Source organism: Triplophysa rosa, linkage group LG17 (genome assembly GCF_024868665.1).
Source record: "Triplophysa rosa linkage group LG17, Trosa_1v2, whole genome shotgun sequence".
NCBI lineage: Eukaryota > Metazoa > Chordata > Actinopteri > Cypriniformes > Nemacheilidae > Triplophysa > Triplophysa rosa.
This window is the reverse complement of record NC_079906.1, coordinates 1,819,705-1,842,353: the sequence shown is the minus strand read 5'-3', so window position 1 is coordinate 1,842,353 and position 22,649 is coordinate 1,819,705. Positions and strand designations below refer to the sequence as shown.

General features: G+C 39.3%; 1 protein-coding gene and 1 long non-coding RNA gene across 3 annotated transcripts in view; both read left to right on the top strand.

Moving 5' to 3' along the window:
- The window catches only part of brpf1 (bromodomain and PHD finger containing, 1), a 342,746-nt gene that overhangs the window by 146,818 nt on the left and 173,279 nt on the right, over nucleotides 1-22,649 (top strand). The gene's annotated exons all lie outside the window — the stretch shown is intronic.
- LOC130567668 (uncharacterized) lies at nucleotides 84-2,087 on the top strand. The gene is made up of 7 exons (XR_008964622.1): nucleotides 84-168; nucleotides 252-377; nucleotides 560-730; nucleotides 880-1,088; nucleotides 1,177-1,487; nucleotides 1,660-1,838; nucleotides 1,922-2,087. It is a non-coding gene; the product is annotated as an uncharacterized LOC130567668 (long non-coding RNA).

Genomic DNA, 22,649 nt, shown 5'->3' with positions numbered 1-22,649 from the left:
ATACCAAAAGTTAACTTCGGGCCAAGCACGTGTGTCCGATGAAACGGTCTAAATAAGGGGTTGTTAATTAAGCTCTGATATATAAAATGGTGTAATATACAACATTTTAATTATAAATAGGAAAGGAGACGCCAGTGCTTGGAGGCTCAGGAGAAGATTCGACTTAAGGTATGTGCTATTTGAAAAGGAGTAAGTATGATCTTTTGGTTCATGGAAAGTATACTGTCTTCTTAAACTTGGTGATGTAATAGGCAATTGAAGACCGACACCAGAGGATTATAAATCTTGAGGAACCCATTGATGGTGTGCCGATCAAATTTAAGTTTCCCAATGGACTGGAAAGGATTCGAAAGTTCAACTTGTCTGAGACAATTCAAGTAAACTACTGTTGTCTTTTATAAATTGTGAATTATGGTGTCAGTGAAAAAATGTACTACGTAATACTTGAATACTTATTTGAGTATAGGAAACAAGGAAATACAGTCAACAGTGTTGATAATAGTTCACAATAAATAAATGTACTGTATATCGTCACTTACCTGCCAATTTCTGTTTTTAGGTATTATTTGACTTTGTTGGTCAGGATGACCTGTCCAGTGAAGTTTTCTATGTTCAGGAAGCAACATCATCTACACCTCTTAAAAATAATCTTTCAGGAACACTGAATGATTACAACATCAAGGGGTTTTCAACTCTGTACGTTGTTTGGACTTCATCGGAGGAAGCACCTGTGAGTAACCTGCTATGTACTGTATTTATGTATGCTGTATTTTTTCTTTAATTTTTCTGAAATATTTACCAAAAAGTTCAAGTAAACAGAGCAGATGGAGCATACAAGTGAATTCTGAAGAATGTTTTACCCCATCCTTTTGTAACCAGTCATTAGCATCGCCACATGAGCCATCTACTTCGGTACAGAGTGCTTGTCATACTCCTTCACCACCACACTGGTCACCTGCACCTTCACCTCCACACTGGTCACCTGCTTCTTCACCTTCTTACACTTCTACTCACTGGTCACCTGTACATTTTTCTCCCACTGAAGCAACCTCTGTGACAACAGATAACTGTGAATCTACTTCAGCTGAGTACGTGTTTGTTTGAACTTTTATTTTAAGATCTAAGTTTTTTTTTCAAAATGTTAAACCTAAGCAATTTTACTCCTTTGTGTTTTAGATTTGATCTGCAGATGATTTTGGAGAAGCTTCATAGCAGAGTTGATCTCTCTTCTTGTCCCACAAGCAACCAAATCAATGTAATTCGAGACAACCTATTACAGGGCAGCCTACAAGCTTTTAAACGAAGGCGTTTTAATCCAGGAGCAAGGCTGGATGTGGTTTTTGTGGATTCTGATGGGGTTGGTGAAGGAGCTGTAGACGAAGGTGGTCCCACCAGGGAATACCTGCGTTTGCTGATGAGGGAAATTCAAACGTCAAGAATTTTTGAAGGACCTGAAAATAACAGATTACTGGCTCTTGATACTCATGGTAAGGATTAGCTCTATTTCATTTTTCATATCATGACTTGTTAACATACAGGGTGGTTGATGAAGGTGCTTCGACATTGAGATACATTTCAAAGCATTTCTTAAATGAGATTACTGTCAAATGTCCCAGTTAACCTGAATTAACTCTGCTTTTTCCTAACTGTGTTTCTTAGCTCTTGAGAACGGCTTGTACTCGACAATTGGAAAAATGATTGCAGTCTGCATAATTCATGGTGGCGTTGGACCTCATTTTTTTTCTGATCGTCTCTTTATGCAACTCTTTGGAAAATGTACACCTCCTGTCTCCCTTGAGGAAATAGCAGACAGCTCCTTCAGAGAGAAACTCTTGAAGGTGATTGTACAGTTCACATTTACGGTATCTCCGTGTTATAAATGCTTTCCGCGTTCATGGCTTTTCTTATGCTTTATTTGTAGATTAAAGATGCAGACTCTGTTCAAAAATCACATGCTGCAATCTCAGATGCTGTGGACTGTCTGAGCATGATGGGAGCCTTAAGGTACATCTCATCTCTGGAAGAGAGAGATTCCCTGGTCCAATCTGCAGCAGATTACTTTGTGAATGGGCGGACAGTTTTGGCCCTCAGGCAGTAGGTGTACATCACAGAAATGATGGAAAAGCACTGCATGCGCATTAGGCAATTTTTTACCAATTGTGATAAAAATCTTAAGACTAANCGGATCCGGACCTTTGCTTCGATTTCATCCGGACCGCGAGACATTTAAAATGTTTGACTCTTTCAGTTGTTTAAATTGAGCCGCGCGTCTACACAACGGAGAATCACATCAAGCGTACTCAGTAACATTTATGTAATTGATCTTTTGTCGCTATATCCTGTGATATCTTTTAGCTATAAATGCGCTTCATTTGAACCCTTTCCGCTCCGCGTGCGCTGCTTTTCTCCCGCCAAAGACGCGCCGCATGAAGAGCAGCAGACACGTGCTTATTTTAACAACACTAGTGCAGACACGCAGAGCAGATAAATGGAGACACAACAGTAAACAAAATGCAGTCAATATTAAAGTATTTGTTTCTTCAGTCTGTTTACTGTTTGCTATATGTCTCCAACCTTTCAACCAGATTTGCATATTTTATGAACCATAACGTTTTTATCTAGCCTACATTTAATCATTAGCTGTCATGGTTCTGCCCCACCTTGTCTTGCTTTTCTTGACCTAGTGGCAGAACCATGATAGAACCTCTTGTTTTATGTGGAGAGAGTCATTTTGACCTGTCGGCCTTCGATACTCTCTCCGGTCTTGTCTGTGTTCCCGCCTTTTGTATCTCTCGTTACTGGTTGTTTATTAGTTCATCCCCACACCTGTTCCCCTTGATTTGTCCCTTTATTTAATGCCCCTGTGTTCTCTGTCTTGTGTGGTTCATTGTACTCTGTCGTGTTTCGTGTGGGTGAGTTCTTGTCCTTTAAGTGTAGCTTAGTCCTGTGTAATATGTTGTTAATGTTATTTTTAGTCTTGTTTAGTGTAGTTAGTCTTTGTTCTTATTATACCTTGTTTTCCCCCTCGTGGGTTTTTGTTTTGTGTGTTTTATTATTTATTAAAAAGCCTTGTTTAACCCCTTACCCGCTGTCTGCGTCTGGGTCCTCTCTCCTTGTCTTTGTCTCACCCACCACCCACACCGTGACAGAATGAACCAGCCCATCTGGACCCAGCAGACAGAGGGATCTCAGCGGGAGGAGTCGATGCCGCCGGACTCCCTTCCAGGGTTGAATCTGCCGGACTCCCTTCGAGGGTAGAGGCCGCTGGGCTCCAGTCCAGAGTTGGGACCGCCGGACTCCCTTCCGGGGTCGAGACTGCCGGAACCCCGTCCAGGATCGAGACCGCCGGGCTCCCTTCCAGGGTTGAGGTCGTCGGATTCCCCTCAGGGTTGAGGCCGCCGGTGTCCTGTTCCCGCTGAGATCCCTGCCGGCTCCCAGCTGGTGCCCAGGCCTGTCGAGTCGACTCTGTTTGTGTGTGTTTGTCCTTGTTTGCTGCCCAGCTGCCAGAGAGCGCTGCCCAGCCGTCGGAGATGCTGCCCAGCTGCCAGAGAGCGCTGCCCAGCCGCCGACATCCTGTCTGTCATGTCGACATCCAGGCCTGCCCAGCCGGTGATAGCCGGCCTCCCAGTCGGCCATCCAGCCGGCGCCATGTCCTGTCCAGCCGGCCATCCAGCCGGGCCATGTGTTGTCCAGCCGGCCATCCAGCCGGCGCCACGTGTTGTCCAGCCGGCCATCCAGCCGGCACCATGTCCAGTCCAGCCGGCCGTCCAGCCGGCGCCATGCCTCCAGCCGGCTCCATGTACTGTCCAGCCGGCCATCCAGCCGGCTCCATGTACTGTCTAGCCGGCCTTCCAGCCGGCGCCATGTCTTTGTTTGGACTTTTTTTTTCTATGTATCACGTTTTTGGTCGTGTTTGTATAGTTATGTTTTTTGTCACAGTCTGTGTAGTCTTGTTTGTTCCTTGAGGAGCATCAGGATGCTGCTCCTTAAGGAGGGGCTTCTGTCATGGTTCTGCCCCACCTTGTCTTGCTTTTCTTGACCTAGTGGCAGAACCATGATAGAACCTCTTGTTTTATGTGGAGAGAGTCATTTTGACCCTGTCGGCCTTCGATACTCTCTCCGGTCCTTGTCTGTGTTCCCGCCCTTTTGTATCCCTCGTTTTGACTGTTAGTTAGTTCATGCCCCACACCTGTTCCCCTTTGATTTGTCCCTTTATTTAATGCCCCTGTGTTTCTGTCTTGTGTGGTTCATTGTACTCTGTCGTGTTTCGTGTGGGTGAGTTCTTGTCCTGTTAAGTGTAGCTTAGTCCTGTGTAATATGTTTGTTAATGTTATTTTTAGTCTTGTTTAGTGTAGTTAGTCTTTGTTCTTATTATACCCTTGTTTTCCCCCTGGGTTTTTGTTTTGTGTTTTATTATTTATTTAAAAAAGCCTTGTTTAACCCCTTACCCGCTGTCTGGGTCCTCTCTCCTTGTCTGTTGTCTCACCCACCACCCACACCCGTGACAATTAGCATTATTGATCAGCATGTAAACATTTGTGTCCCTGTGAAAACCCAGGCTAACGTCTCATAAACGAATGAATTATTAAATAACAAGCATCAAAGATTAATTTCAAGCATTAACTAAAATTTTAATCTTTGAAATGACATTATTCAGTCAATATTGAAGATATTGTATTTTCACAGAATATTCTGTAGGATGATTTTATGTAGAAAACAGTAAAAAGACTCGCTGGGTTTTCACCAGCAGGATCACATTTTGTTCTAACTGGGAATTTAAAGAGAAGTTCTGGTATGAAAGGCATGGAAAGGATAATTTAGTAAGTAACTTTGTTTTCTGTTTATGATGAGAGCAATTTAATTCTTACATTAAATTTGTTGTTTGTAGCTTTTTTTCTTACAAATATTAATGATCAGACTTCTATTAAGAGGGCATTCCCCTAAAGCCACAGAGCCTACAATACATACATACTGTGGATATCAAAATATAAAATAAATGGCCTGATAAAAGATCATATCTTATATACTGTATATATATATATATATCCAAATGGGCTAAATTGATTAAATATTTATTTTTTGTTATTTAAAAAAACATATTGTCCAGACCTCCGTTTGGAAGAAAGTATAAAGACTGAACCTCTTGGAACTTTAATTGAATACCCCTGGTGTAGGACATGATTTGTTGCAATTTTGAGGTGTTCAGTCTTATGATTTAAATGCGATTGCTCTCCTCACGAATCAAATGTTTCTAGTTTTTCCACTGACATGTGTCTTAAGTGTTGAGGACTAGTGCTTCTTTGAGCCTACATTCAGTATGAGTAAAATACTCAAGTACTGTTAAAATCAGATACTCTAAGACTTTTACTGAAGTCGTTTTGGAATTGGTGACTTGTAACTTGTAATGGAGTAATATTCGCTGCAAGGTATCTATACTTTTACTCAAGTATGGTTTTCAGGTACTCTTTACACCTCTGTTTATTTTCATGTCACAGACACGAATGGCAACACCATACCAGCTTGTTTCTAACATACGTGTGTGTGTTTACTGTAGCCTATACGGCGTAATCAACTCTCCGGTTCCCCGAGGGCTGCTGCCGCTTGTGTCTCGTACGGCTCTCACTAAATCCTTGGTGTTTCGAGTCTGACGTCATCACTCTAACGTGTTTTTTCATCAATTTTAACAATCATAGGTAGTTTAGATGGTTAGAGTAAGGTTAGGGTTATGGTGTGGGTTAGGGAAGGTTTCGTAAGACTTGAAACACCAAAGATTTAGTCAAAACCAATAAGCCACGCCCACGGATCTGACTCAAAGTACCGTCCCCGGAAGACAGATTAAGCGGCAGACGGGCAGCTTGAAACGGAGCTCTGAATACACCGTATATCATTTACACACAGAAACAAGATTGTATAGTGTTGCTAATAGCTGATGTCAGTAAGCACGCTATTTAGGGCGCAGACCAAAGAAACAACGCGCTGTCACTTTCAGCCGAACCAACCCAAATAGACGAGAACGATGTAAGTGGTCAATTTTGATCATAGGAACTTCGGCCTACTTATGTGATTATTTTATGTGTCTGTGACATGAATAAACAAATGATGTGTTTAAAAACACCGTTAGAGTCTGTGTGTGTGAGCGCGCTAGTGAAACCCGCCACAGCTCAAGTACAAAAGCTTGTGTCATTTTACAAACGTCCTCTGCTTATACTTTCACATATATGATCATTAATCGTTTTAACCGCGGTTTACTTCCCACCGCTGCCTCGAGTTCAACATGGCTGCGTATCAAATGTGTAACATGCTCATCCTCCCCGTTATACGTGTTGTGTGAAATCTCCCCGCATCTGAAATCTCTTCTTGTGTGAAGATCCGGTCTGCTTGTTCGGATCACCGAGATCGCATGTTAATGCCAAGTGTAAACGCACCCATACACACTGATGTCTATGGAAGCGCCAATAACAATTTCCTCAAATGTAATTTGACGGATGTGTTTTATTCAGATCAGACACAGCATCTGCACTGTAAGCAATTGTTAAGATCACTCAATTCTTCTACCAGTTCACCAGGCACTTACGTTTGTGTTTTTAAGAGAAGTGGATGAATTCACGTGATGTAAATCCGACAGAACTCAGACCGCGGCAGAAACAAACATGGCGGCGCCCGCTTATAGCTCAACTAACGCGATCATTATAAAATTGTTTAAACAACAAAACACATTCACATGCACATATTTGACAATCGGAATGTCAGATAATTCATGACATATTTGACAGTTTGTGAATTTTTTGAGTAAAAAATAAAAATGATGTAAAATCAATGAATCAGTCATACTGCTGCTGTGGCTCTGCGGTGTGTCACATGATAAGCAGTGCCCCGTCGCCATGGAAATGTTAAAGTGATAGGCTACCTTCTTAACGGTCGCCTTGGACAAGCTAGTCAAACACTCTAACTAGTCACTGTAGCTAGTCAAACACTGTAACTAGTCATTGTAGCTTGTCAAACACTGAAACGGGTGTCAGGTGTAGCCAAGCTTCAGGAATATGGTTTCTGAAGGCAGAAAAAGTGAAAAGCACTCTGGAGACAAAATGTTTTGTCTTTAGTGGTGCTTTTATTTTGATCTTTTTTCTATTAATTATTAAGAGTTTCAGAAAACATTGTTTGGTCTTATAAGATAAATTACAAAATGCACTGAAAAGTTATAGATGGTTGATTATTTGTCTAGGTAAGAATAACTTTTTCATAGATTAAAAATAGGCAAACTGGCAATACTACGTAAAGGGGTTCAAAACATCTCCCTTTAAAACGCTATTGGTTTCGACTATTTAGATAAAGTGTCTGTTAAAGGAATATGACTTGGCCCGAAAAAAAATCAGTCAGAAGATTTTTTTTCACTTTAATCCATGGTAACTACACTGCAAAAAATGACATTCTTACTTATTCTTTTTTTTCTTGTTTTCCAGTAAAAATGTCTAAACATTCTTGAATCAAGAAGCATTTACTTGATGAGCAAACTGACCTAAGAAAAAAAGTCTTGTTTTTAGTAAATAAAAAATATGAAATTTCAGTACATTTGTGCCTAAAGATAAAACACTTTCTAAATTGATTCTAGCTATTGTATATATACGGTGGCTCTGAACCGCAAGTGATAAAAAAATTATATTAATTCGTTATAACGAAATATTAATCCGTTAAAACGAGATACTAATCCGTTATAACGACATATTAATCCGTTAAAACGAGATATTAATTCGTTATAACGAAATATTAATCCGTTAAAACGAGATATTAATCCGTTATAACGACATATTAATCCGTTAAAACGAGATATTAATTCGTTATAACGAAATATTAATCCGTTAAAACGAGATATTAATTCGTTATAACGAAATATTAATCCGTTAAAACGAGATATTAATTCGTTATAACGAGATATTACAAGAAATTTTAATTTGTTAAAACGAAATATTACAAAAAATTTAATTCGTTTTAACGATATATTAATCCGTTAAAACGAGATACTAATCCGTTANGTCATGGTTCTGCCCCACCTTGTCTTGCTTTTCTTGACCTAGTGGCAGAACCATGATAGAACCTCTTGTTTTATGTGGAGAGAGTCATTTTGATCCTGTCGGCCTTCGATACTCTCTCCGGTCTTGTCTGTGTTCCCGCCCTTTTGTATCTCTCGTTACTGGTTGTTTATTAGTTCATACCCCACACCTGTTCCCCTATTGATTTGTCCCTTTATTTAATGCCCCTGTGTTCTCTGTCTTGTGTGGTTCATTGTACTCTGTCGTGTTTCGTGTGGGTGAGTTCTTGTCCTAGTTAAGTGTAGCTTAGTCCTGTGTAATATGTTGTTAATGTTATTTTTAGTCTTGTTTAGTGTAGTTAGTCTTTGTTCTTATTATACCTCTTGTTTTCCCCCTCGTGGGTTTTTGTTTTGTGTGTTTTATTATTTATTAAAAAAGCCTTGTTTAAACCCCTTACCGCTGTCTGCGACTGGGTCCTCGTCTCCGCTGTTCTCTCACCACCACCCACACTTGAAGAATGAACCAGCCCATCTGGACCCAGCAGACAGAGGGATCTCAGCGGGAGGAGTCGATGCCGCCGGACTCCCTTCCAGGGTTGAATCTGCCGGACTCCCTTCGAGGGTAGAGGCCGCTGGGCTCCAGTCCAGAGTTGGGACCGCCGGACTCCCTTCCGGGGTCGAGACTGCCGGAACCCCGTCCAGGATCGAGACCGCCGGGCTCCCTTCCAGGGTTGAGGTCGTCGGATTCCCCTCAAGGGTTGAGGCCGCCGGTGTCCTGTTCCCGCTGAAGATCCCTGCCGGTCTCCCAGCTGGTGCCCAGGCCTGTCGAGTCGACTCTGTTTGTGTGTGTTTGTCCTTGTTTGCTGCCCAGCTGCCAGAGAGCGCTGCCCAGCCGTCGGAGATGCTGCCCAGCTGCCAGAGAGCGCTGCCCAGCCGCCGACATCCTGTCATGTCATGTCGACATCCAGGCCTGCCCAGCCGGTGATAGCCGGCCTCCCAGTCGGCCATCCAGCCGGCGCCATGTCCTGTCCAGCCGGCCATCCAGCCGGAGCCATGTGTTGTCCAGCCGGCCATCCAGCCGGCGCCACGTGTTGTCCAGCCGGCCATCCAGCCGGCACCATGTCCAGTCCAGCCGGCCGTCCAGCCGGCGCCATGTCCTGTCCAGCCGGCTCCATGTACTGTCCAGCCGGCCATCCAGCCGGCTCCATGTACTGTCTAGCCGGCCTTCCAGCCGGCGCCATGTCTTTGTTTGGACTTTTTTTTTCTATGTATCACGTTTTTGGTCGTGTTTGTATAGTTATGTTTTTTGTCACAGTCTGTGTAGTCTTGTTTGTTCCTTGAGGAGCATCAGGATGCTGCTCCTTAAGGAGGGGCTTCTGTCATGGTTCTGCCCCACCTTGTCTTGCTTTTCTTGACCTAGTGGCAGAACCATGATAGAACCTCTTGTTTTATGTGGAGAGAGTCATTTTGACCCTGTCGGCCTTCGATACTCTCTCCGGTCCTTGTCTGTGTTTCCCGCCCTTTTGTATCCCTCGTTTTGACTGTTCAGTAGTTCATGCCCCACACCTGTTCCCCTTTGATTTGTCCCTTTATTTAATGCCCTTGTGTCTTCTGTCTCGTGCTGGTTCATTGTACTCTGTCGTGTTTCGTGTGGGTGAGTTCTTGTCCTGTTAAGTGTAGCTTAGTCCTGTGTAATATGTTTGTTAATGTTATTTTTAGTCTTGTTTAGTGTAGTTAGTCTTTGTTCTTATTATACCCTTGTTTTCCCCCTGGGTTTTTGTTTTGTGTTTTATTATTTATTTAAAAAAGCCTTGTTTAACCCCTTACTCGCTGTCTGCGTCTGGGTCCTCTCTCCTTGTCTGTTGTCTCACCCACCACCCACACCCGTGACAATTTTAGCATTATTGATCAGCATGTAAACATTTGTGACCCTCTTAAAACCCAGGCTAAATCTCATAAATCAATTGATTATTAATAACACATCAAAGATTAATTTCAAGCATTAATTCACCAATTGTAATTTTGAGCATTATTCAGTCAATATTGAAGATATTGTTATTTTCACAGGAATATTCTGTAGGATGATTTTATGTGAAAACAGAAGACTCTGCTGGGTTTTCACAAGCAGGGTCACATTGTATGAACGTTCTAATTGGGAATATTTAAAGATAGAAGTAGTTCTGGTATGAAAGGCATGGAAAGGCTAATTTAGTTAGTAACTTTGTTTTCGGTTTATGATGAGAGCAATTTAATTGTTACATTACATTTGTCTGTTGTCAGTAGCTTTTTTGTTTTTACAAATATTAATGTATCAGACTTCTATTAAGAGGGTATTCCCCTAAAGCCACAGAGCCTACAATACATAAGCATACTGTGATATCTAAATATAAAATAAATGGCCGATAAAAGATCATACTTTTATATTATATATCATATATGCATATATCCAACTGGGCTAAATTGATTAAATTATTTTTTTATTTTAAAAACATATTGCCGGACCTCCGTTTGGAAGAAAATATAGACTGGACCTCTTGGAACTTTAATTGAATACCCCTGTTGTAGGCCATGATTGTTGCAATTTTGAGGTGTTCAGTCTTTATGATTTAAGAATAAATGCGATTGCTCTCCTCAGAATCAACATGTTTCTAGTTTTTCCACTGACATGTGTCTTAAGTGTTGAGGACTAGTGCTGCTTTGAGCCTACATTCAGTATGAGTAAAATACTCAAGTACTGTTAAATCAGATACTCAAGACTTTTACTGAAGTCGTTTTGGAATTGGTGACTTGTAACTTGTAATGGATAATTTCCTGCAAGGTATCTGTACTTTTACTTCAAGTATGGTTTTCAGGTACTCTTTACACCTCTGCTTATTTTCATGTCACAGACACGAATGGCAACACTATACCAGCTTGTTTCTAACATACGTGTGTGTGTTTACTGTAGCCTATACGGCGTAATCAACTCCTGGTTCCTCCGAGGGCTGCTGCCGCTTGTGTCTCGTACGGCTCTCACTAAATCTTGGTGTTTCGAGTCTGACGTCATCACCCAAACGTGTTTTTTCATCAATTTTAACAATCATAGGTAGTTTAGATGGTTAGAGTAAGGTTAGGGTTATGGGTGTGGGTTAGGGTAAAGGTTTCGTAAGACTTGAAACACCAAAGATTTAGTCAAAACCAACAAGCCACGCCCACGGATCTGACTCGAAAGTACCGTCCCCGGAAGACAGATTAAGCGGCAGACGGGCAGCTTGAAAGGAGCTCTGAATACACCGTATATCATTTACACACAGAAACAAGATTGTATAGTGTTGCTAATAGCTGATGTCAGTAAGCACGCTATTTAGGGCGCAGACCAAAGAAACGACGCGCTGTCACTTTCAGCCGAACCAACCCAAATAGACGAGAACGATGTAAGTGGTCGCTTTTGATCATAGGACTTCGGCCTACTTATGTGATTATTTTATGTGTCTGTGACATGAATAAACAAATGATGTGTTTAAAAACACCGTTAGTCTTGTGTCGTTGTGTGTATGTGTGTGAGTGCGCGCGCAGTGAAACCCGCCACAGCTCAAGTACAAAAGCTTGTGTCATTTTACAAACGTCCTCTGCTTATACTTTCACATATAGATATTAATGGTTTTAACGCAGGTTTACTTCCCACAGCTGCCTCGAGTTCAACATGGCTGCGTATCAAATCTGTAACATGCTCATCCTCCCTCGTTATAGTGTTGTGTGAAAATCTCCCGAGCATTAAGCAGCTAAATGCGATAAATATCGTATCGAGAACACTTGGACAAGGTAACGGCGTTCCTGAATTGTCTGAAGATCCGATCTGCTTGTTCGGATCACCGAGATCGCATGTTAATGCCAAGTGTAAACGCACCCATACACACTGATGTCTATGGAAGCGGCAATAACAATCTCCTCAAATGTAATTTGACGGATGTGTTTTATTCAGATCAGACACAGCATCTGCAATTAAGCAATTGTTAAGATCACTCAATTCTTCTACCAGTTCACCAGGCACTTTCCGTTTGTGTTTTTAAGAGAAGTGGATGAATTCACGTGATGTAAATCCGACAGATCTCAGACCACGGCAGAAACAAACATGGCGGCGGCCGTTTATAGCTCACTAACGCGATCATTATAAAAGTGTTTAAACAACAAAACACATTCACATGCACATATTGACAATCGGAATGTCAGATATATTCATGACATAGTTAACAGTTTGTGAATTTTTTGAGTAAAAAATAAAAATGATGTAAAATCAATCAATCAGTCATACAGCTGCTGTGGCTCTGCGGTGTGTCACATGATACGCAGTGCCGCGTCACCATGAAATGTTAAAGCGATAGGCTACCTTCTTAACGGTCGCCTTGGAAAGCTAGTCAAACACTGTAACTAGTCACTGTAGCTAGTCAAATACTGAAATAGTCATGTAGCTTTTCAAACACTGAAACGGAGTGTCAGGTGTAGCCAAGCTTCAGGAATATGGTTTCAAGCCAAAAGGCAGAAAAAGTGAAAAGCACTCTGGAGACACAATACAAACAAATATTTTGGTCTTAGTGGTCCTTTTATTTTGTTCTTTTTTTCTGTTAATTATTAAGAGTTTCAGAAAACATTGTTTGGTCTTATAAGATAAATAACAAAAATGCACTGAAAAGTTATAGATGGTTGATTATTTGTCTAGGTAAGTATATTAATTTTTCATAGATTAATATAAAATACGCAAACTGGAATACTATGTAAAGTGGTTCAAAACATCTCCCTTTAAAACGCTATTGGTTAACGACTATTTAGATAAGTGTCTGGTTATAAGGAATATGACTTGGCCTGAAAAAAAATCAGTCAGAAGATTTTTTTTCACTTTAATCCATATGGTAACTACACTGCAAAATAAAGTCTATTTTTTTTGCATAATTCTAACTGTAAGAACACTTATGATCCTAAAATCTTTTTGTATCAAAATTGTGTATTTGTCGCCTAAGATTAAAAATTTACTCATTTGAATCAGGAGCCTTTTATTGATAGGCACTGTGCTCTAAGAAAATCGTAGTAAATAAAAAAATATGAATAATTGTTATAATCTGACTTGTTAACCGATAAAACAGATCTAAATCCGTTACTAAGCTATTATGTTATATATACGGTGTTGAATTCGTAAGAATTTTGTTAGAAATTATTCGTCAAACAATATTAGAAATTTAATTGTTAAAAGAGAATTAGAAATTTTCCGTTAAAACGAGACGCTAATCTGTAAAAACGAAATACTAATCCGTTAAAACAAAATACTAATCCGTCATAACGAAATACTAATCCGTTAAAACGAAATACTAATCCGTAAAAACGAAATACTAATCCGTTAAAACAACTACTAATCTCGTTAAACGAGATACTAATCCATTATAAGCGATACAAGCATTAAACGAAGCCTAATCATAAACGTGATCATAGTAACGAAACTACTAAATCCGTTAAACGAAATACCTAGTCCGTTAATATAAAAATGCTAAATCCGTAACAAAAATAAATCGGTTTTAAAATACTAATCCGTTCATATCCAACTTATAACGAAATTACTAATCCGTTATAACGAAATACTAATCCGTTAAAACGAAATACTAATCCGTTAAAACGAAATACTAAATCCGTAAAAACGAAATACTAATCCGTTAAAACGAAATACTAATCCGTTATAACGAGTTAGAAAGATACTAGATCCGTTAAAACGATGAACGTATACAATTAATCGAACAGTTATTGTATAGATATTACGAAATTTTAATCCTGTTAAAACGACGATATTAATCGTAAGAAATATTAATTCGTATAAAATTAGTTAATTCTGTATAAGATATACAAGATTTTAATTCATTATAACGATATATTAATCCGTTAAAACGAGAATAACGTTAACAACACTATCGTATTAGAATATAACGTTATGATACTAATCCGTTAAAACGAAATACTAATTTCGTTAACAAAATCGTTAAAATAAATTATCCGTTATAAAATACTAATCTAAATGAATATTAATCCGTTTCGAATACAACCTAGAACGAATTCACTAACATTAGCACACGATACTACAAACGCACATCTTTATAACGACTACTTAAACATTAATATCATCATATTAGTGACAGGATAAATCGTATGACGTAACAAACGTTCTAATTGACTTAATAACTGAAACTCTTTTTATTCTGACGTATACGAAATAGCATCTCTTTATGTATCTCATTCGATACGGAGTTTTGAGTTAGTGGCGTTTCATGACAGAAAAAATACGCTTTTACTTTGCTGCTGTGCTGACACAATAGAGGAAATTGTGTTAGATCTATAGTCATTCATTTATGTTTCATTTAGTGTCTGTGCACGACGTATAAACGCACAATGTGCTTGAAAAGACCGTTAAATGAGTCATATGCGGTTAAAAGCCGGTTATCCATACCAGCGCGTTCTCAGATCACGCACCAGTGGTAGCCCATCGGACACTAGAGGGCAGTAGTAATACAGGGGGAGCTCTCGACCTGATGTTAAGATCATCATAGTGCTCATAATCCTAGAATTTATCTGAGAATTTGCATTCCTATCCAAGCTAAACTGTATTGAGGTTAAATTATGACATCATAAATACGCTAGAAACAACTGTAAACGGTTGTCATAAATTACCTATAATGGGTTATTTTGTTCTATTGTTTTTATTTCATTGGTTATTTATTCATTCTTTTCTTAATTGACGGAAAGCAGTCTACCTATTCTAGCAATTAATTTTGTGGACTACAAAACATCTATGGGAAGTACATTCATGAAGCGATCTGAAAACACAATACTGGCAATACCTAGACCCGCATAGATACAGAGCGCATTTAGGCCACGCCCACACCAGCGGAGAACAACAGCAACCCTTCTCCATTGTCAGGCTACACCCTTGTCACGTGGCGCCGCGTTTTTGAAGTCACCATGAAATAAAACCGTAAAATTCTAAATGCTTTACACAGTGTTGCAGAAATTATTTTAATGCACCTTTCCTGTAGCTCAGTGGTTAGAGCATGGCGCTAGCAACAACTCGGTCATGGGTTCTATCCCACGGATTGCACATACTCAGGAACAAATGTATAGTATAATGCTATAATGCTATATAATGCTTTGTATAAAAGCGGCTGCCAAATAAGTAAATGTAAATTATTTATCAGTGCACATCTTTTTTTTATTCATTTGCACTAGTAATATTTAATCAAAAAACGTTAAGCTCCTCTCCCCCTCTCAACAACAACAATTCTTCACCACATGAAGTCAGCAACAAAAAAAGAGGTAGGACTATACTGTCCAATTGCCAGATATTTTTAGCCCTCATCTGGCAGGCGCTATAGAGACAGCACTTTTCGGCATTAAAAGCACAGTAACGTTTACATTTTTAAAACATTTCAATGACGTCATCGGCGCGATATTTGAGCATTCATATCTTGGACATTTTGTCTTAATTTTCCTACAGTGGTAGTGGTGACGAGAATAAAACAAAGACATGTTGAGGTTGTTGTTCTTAAGTTTTACTGGAATCATCAACAACCAAGGTAATTTAATTTAAATAATATATTGAAAATTAAAGTTCAATAAGGAAATGGCTATTTTCTGTCATCATTTTAAACATGTTCAAAGATTAAAGGTGTTCTTCTATAAATCCTGTAAACAGAGACAGCAGTACAACTTGTGTGTATGGTAAAACAAATAAAACTGCCGTGCATAAACGGTTGATATAAATGATAGACACACTATTTTGATTTTTCTAGTAGGCCTACTTCGAAGAGAACGAGCTGTTCATGTGCATTTAAGCAAAATATTAAGCACTAATGATGCAGATTTAACAGTTCCGTATGACAATAAATAGCCTAATTGTTTTAAGTCTAACCCTCACTAACTGGAGTTGAAACGTTTCTGTAATCCACGTAAACTGTAAAGTATTGCAATAAGTTTCTGAAATGTTAAAGTTATTGTGTTTTTATCCAGAAAAATGCAGTTCTGTCATTAGCTTGTATGTGTTTAAAGGCCCTGCCAGGACGCGGCGCTGATGATGTAGAACCAGCGGCCAATGCGCGGGCTACACCTATTACATTTGGTTTCTCAATCATTGTACACTATAAACGTCTATTAATTCGTTTTATATTGTAGCACTTGAACATCTTTTTGGCTTGCACTGTATTGTAGCCGTTCTTACATTATAATTAATTTACATCAGGCATATACCATGGGGTATATGTTTAAGGTCCTACTGCACCAGAAGTGCTGCTCTAGGCATTTATTATAGATTGTTTATAATGGATCTTAATCGGATTGTAGGTTTTTATTTTTATTTGGGTTTACAGCAAAGGGAGATTCTGGAGGTTCTTAGCCATCAGCACGGCGTAATAATGTGTCTTAGAACGCTTCAATCGATACTAAGGAAGAACAGGCTTTGCAGAAGAAAGGACTTTACTGACGTGTCAGATGTCGCTTGCTTTATTATACAGCAACTTGAAACATCGGGCCAGATGCTAGGATACAGGACGATGCACCTGAAGTGCATTCAGGAGGGACTTGTTGTGCAAAGGGAAACGGTCAGACTGCTCTTAAGTGTTTTGGATCCAGTTGGAGTAGCATACCGGCGAGCGCGAAAACTACGACAGAGGAGATACCACAATCCAGGGCCAAATTTCATGTGGCATCTCGATTCTTATGATAAATTAAAACCTTACGGCCTCTGCATAAATGGATGTATCGACGGGTTTTCACGGCATCTGATGTGGTTAAAAGTGTATTCTACAAACAGCGACCCGAAGGTCATTTCAGCATACTACATTCAAGCCGTAAAAGAAAGGCGAGGATGCCCTAGAAGGATCCGTGCTGATCGGGGAACAGAGAACGTCGGTGTTGAACAGATGCAGATGTTCCTTCGACTTGATGCTACAGATGACTTTACCTACCACCGCAGTTTCATATACGGTTCAAGTAACCACAACCAAAGGATTGAAAGCTTTTGGAGTACAATGCGCAAGCAAAACGTTCATTTTTGGATGAATTTCTTTCAGACTCTGAAAGAAGAAGGATATTTTACTGGGGATTTCCTTGATCGATCACTTGTGCAGTTTTGCTTCATGGGAATTTTACAGGTAACGTTAACGCTTTATGAAACAATCAACAAATGTTATGTGCAGTCACATGGTTTTTGCGATGCGCGGCTGGAGGGCAGCAAGTGATTTTCCTCCATAGGAATTCACTGTCACAAACTCTAAGTACCTATGTTTAACGACCTGAACAACGACTAGGTATGGCCAAATTTATGTCAAACCTTACTTGTAATGAATACTAGCTTCCGTTAAAAGAACGAGCCCTTATTAAATGGAGAAAGTGAAAAATCTCGCGTTAAGCGTTTCTTCCCCATAGAAGTCCATTATAAGGAAACAGCTTAACGTACCAAAACAACAGCCACGGAAAACCAAAATAAATACATTTGTTTATCACTGATATCAGTGCTCGAATTGAAGGGGACTGGGGGATCCGGGACTCCCCATAAGGCATTAGGGAGCCCATAAGAAGTAAAAAATAGACATAGGGGGTCCTTCAGATATTTTTATTTGAGTAAAAATGATAATGACAAATGTGATTAAATTCATGCAATGGATATGGCAAATTTCGTGAATTAATTATTTACAATAATTTATATTACGTTTGTTTATGGGCTAGTTGTCATATCTCTTTAATTTTTAAACGCCCCACATCGTTGCATGAATTCGGGAAGAGGAAGCTTCTATTTATTTTAGGGGTAATTTTCTCTCTATATATCTATCTATCCACTATATTTATCAACTCCATGTCGGGACTTTTGTATTCCTTGCGTAAATTATTATTAGGCCTGGTTCTGGGGAGCTAGAGATTATAAAGGGAGTGCTCGTTGTGCGGTTTCTGTGCTATATATAAACTAATCCATTCAGAATTGTATAAAACTTGTTTTTCATGCTGCTAAGACCAACTGCCACATACACGCTGCAAAGTTTCGGGAATTACATCGGCATATAAATGCGGGATTCACTCTTGAAATAGCTATGATTGACATATTGATAGCATACAGTTAGTTCCTGAATAAAGCACTCACTCATAACAGTCCCTTGCCGCCTACTGGACGTAACTATGTAAACTGCACTGAAATCGTTGAAAAATCCCCACAACACTAACACACAGACTAACATCTGGTCTTGTCACAATTTGTATTTTTAATATCTAATAAACTAGTTTCTTGCATTTAAAACAAGTCTTTTGGAACAAACATTGTTATCACAAAGTGTCAATCATCCAGTTGTTTTTAGGGAAAATAGTAAGATACATTGGTAAATAATGCTAGAATTATTCTGTTGGACGTACACTACTGTTCAAAAGTCATTTCTGTTCACCAAGCCTGCATTGATTTGATCCAAAATACAGTAAAAGAAGCCTGTTCTTTTATGTAAGCCTGTTTTTAATAAAAAGCAGGGCTCGACATAAGGAAGCAGGACTTGACCAGTAAAAATTTCAGGACCAGTAAAAATTGGAATCACTTGCCCGACTGGGCCAGTAGAAAAAAATCCTTAGCGTTGAGCCCTGAATAGTATACAGTATAGTTATGCATATTATGATCAAATATATTGTGTATTTTGTATAAATTGTATATTGCAAGACTAACCCCCACCCCCACCAAAAAAAGTTGATTCAATTCGAGCACTGACTGATATCAAACATAAACATGATAACAGAAAAGTTTTATTGAGCCACTACACCTTGTGTGGTTTCTTTATAATGAACTTTGAGTAACATTTATTATTATTCCAAATTCCCGGAATATGAGCTTGTTCTTTTAACAGTAGCTAGTTTTATTACAATTAAGGTTTTATATAAATTCGTTTTTAAGTGGGTGTTGTTTCGGTAAGCTGTTTCATTATAATGGACTTATGTGGGCGAGATTTATCACGTTATCCGTTTAATCAGGACTCGATTTTTGCAGCGCCATGACATTAAGGTTCTTGAGCAGTAAATTCGAGCTCACCTGGTCATTGTTTAGGTACGTTAAACTTCGTTTAGCGTTTTAGAAAGTCATCCGGCTCATCCCAGCCACTGATTCAGGTTTACAAGCCACTTTTATCTCCGTTTCTTAGTCAATACTCGCATTTCCCCCCTTCATGCACATCAACTTTTGCTACACAATAAATACACCTTTCATGGTTTGATCGATTTGAACAGTCAAAAATGACGCAAAACATAGGTATTTTGAGTTTGTTATAGTGAATTCCTATGGATAAAATGAATCATTTCCTGCCCTCCATCGGCACTTCGCGCAGTGCCGTGACTTCATATGCAAACCATGCATGCACATATTCTGTTGTCTTCGTATTTATTTTACCCATATTTTTATGTAGACTATTTGTGTTTCGACCATATTTTAGGTGGAACTCGATGAGTTTGCTCGGATGTGGAATGCACATCGGATAAGAACACAACGGAACACCATTGCACCGCATGGACGACCGACCGTAATGTATATGGCTCCTCATCTGTACGGATCTGCAGATCATATCTTTCACAGTGACCCAGCCGACGTTCAAAACTGCCAAGAAGAGTGTATAACGCCGACTCATCCGTGTGACGACACAGTTTTTGAACTCTGTTGCCTGGTAATGGAAGAACTTAATGTCATTGTCCCAGAGGATGCAAAGAGTGGCAGAGAGCTTTATTTAAGGCTTAGGCAAGAGATACTACTTATGCTGTAATTTATATCTTTGGGATTGAAAGCCTGTAATCAATTACGATTTGAAGTATGAGTAGGAACTTGAGATTTAGGTTTTAAAAGCTGCTGTATAGCCATATTCTACCATACTTCACAATGTATTTTTGATTACTTCTGTTATAAAGTCTATATCAAGAAAGTTTTAAAAAAGACTTTAAAAATATGTTTTATAAACATAAAACATCAATTAAAGTGAAAACATCTGAATGTTGTAGTTCTTTAAAGGTATAATGCACACATTATCAAATAAGACTGCTTTAAGAATAGCATTACAATGTTTATTTAACAAAGATGCACTGTAGACATTTAAGACTTATTCAGTCAGAACAGTCTTTAAATGCAAATGTAGCTACAGGAAATTAGAACCAGTTCCAAAATTACCATCACTTTAAATAACATTGCAGGCAGGCCATCTCTTTTTTCAGTTAAAATAATTTGTAAGACTTCGAAATTTCTAGGAACAACTGGTTTTCAACAGACCATATTAAAATATGTTTTTTTTTAGACTGTTACCACATCGACCTTACTATGACTTGTAAATGTAAACACTTAAATGTGTAAGCTGAACAAATAAAGATACTACAATGTATGATTATCAAAACAGACTAGTTTGGTCACTTCTATGTTTGTCCCAATTAAAACAAATGAATACTGTATTTTAAATGGAAGACTGATTGTCTCACTGTTGCCATACATAAGAACATTTCAGAACCTTGTTTTTAACTAAACACATGTATCATTTACTTTACAACATACGGTCACCTTTACAACAGATCCATCTTCAAGTAGTTTGAATCCAAGACACTCCCAAACTCCCTACGAAATTCTGAGTAGGTACTGTATGTGCAGGGTATCTGTAACAACGGACCACATGTATGCGCCACTGGACACCTCAGTAAACCCTTCAGATCTGTAAACTCTACATCAATATGTACAACACAAATAATATCAGCACCAGTGGTGAAGCGCAGAAATTTATGTAACTTTTCTCGATCAAGTGAGCGAATGAACAGCTTCAGAAACTGCATTGTTTTGCTGTGAGCAGGTTGTTTCTCATCGGCTCTAAGCAGCGCAATGATGCCATTTGCTGTTGGAATTTTTGCTTCATAAAGGGCTGAAATTGCAGCCACATTAGGAAGGAAACCTTTCAAAGTAGATTGAGCACTTCCAGCCATCATCTTAAGAGCATACATAGGCTCTTGTATTAATTGTTTGTGCGCTGTCTGTATGATGGTGTCTTTTATGGCATCTCTGTCAGGTACAGTGTGTCCACCCATTCTGGAAAGCAGGTCGAGTAGGTCATCCCTGTCATACTCTCGTCCTTCTAGCACAGATGTGATTATGTCCTTCTCAAATTGAGTGACAAACCTTGTACGAAAAAGTTTTAAAATGATTATTAACAAANAAAGGTGAATGAATGAGCACGCCGGCTTCCCTCTTATACCCGGACATCCGGGGAGGAGCCCGGCATGCAAATTTCATTCGCCAATTTTCATTGGCCTTTTCTAAATACTCAGAAGATGATAGGTTCTCAAGACAAACCCCATTCTGTCGGTTCGACACAACGTCGAGAGACCGACAGAAAGGGAACGTCTTAGTTACGGATGTAACCTCGCTTCCCTGATGGAGGGAACGAGACGTTGTGTCCCTCATGCCACAACACTGGCCGCCCACCCCAGCGGTCGGGGGAGGATGCTTTAGGCTCCTCAGACCAAAGGTGAATGAATGAGCATGCAAATTTCATTCGCCAATTTTCATTGGCCTTTTCTTAATACTCAGAAGATGATAGGTTCTCAAGACAAACCCCATTCTGTCGGTTCGACACAACGTCTCGTTCCCTCCATCAGGGAACCGAGGTTACATCCGTAACCAAGACGTTTTCTCACAAAAAACATAAGGCTTTGTCATGGCTTGCATTTGTCATGGCTCTGCCTATTCAGCAATTAATTTTGTGGACTACAAAACATCTATGGGTAGTACATTATGAAGCCGTCTGAAATAACAATACTGGCAATACCTAGACTGCGCATAGATACAGAGCGCATTTAGGCCACGCCCACACCGAGGGGAAACAATCCAACCCCCTGCCATTGAGGTACACCTTGTCACATGGCAGTTTAGCCAAATAACCTTGTCACATGGCCAAATAACATATCTTCAACATAGGCCTATACACGTTACATGTCTTAAATGTCAAAAGACGTGTTTTCACATGACTTAAATTTGCTTTGCTTGAGAAAGAAATGTGAAGTTGTTTTGTAAGAATTTCTTATATTTTTTTTAAATGCATGATATGTAGGCTTACTTGTATGTTTTATTTTATTTTAAACATATTGCATGAGATTTAGAAAGGCACCCTGCACAGCTGCACTTCCAATATGCGTTCCGTAGGGTTCCTACGCAGTGTTTACTGATCTCTACTCCCTGTCCGTTGAAGTGGACTTTGCTGACAATAATCGCTCATTTGGAATGCCCTGCAATGTCATCAAAGAGGCAACGGCAAGGTAGCGCAGATTGTGTTACATGATAAGTATTGTAATGTAGGCCTACTTTTAAAATAAATATAACATAACATGCGTAGTCCTATAATCAATAATCATAACTTTTGTTTATGCAATCAATAACCTAATAAACATAATAACAATAAAAAACATATTACATTGCGTAACTGTACCCCGCTGACCACCTCGAACATTTCTCTATAGATTTTATGATGACTTTGTATGACACATAGTAAGTTAACTTTAACAGTCATTAAGGATGAGAAGCTATTCGAGGTGGAAGGGGACGTGGTGAAGTGAAAAATCTACTTTAGAAAAA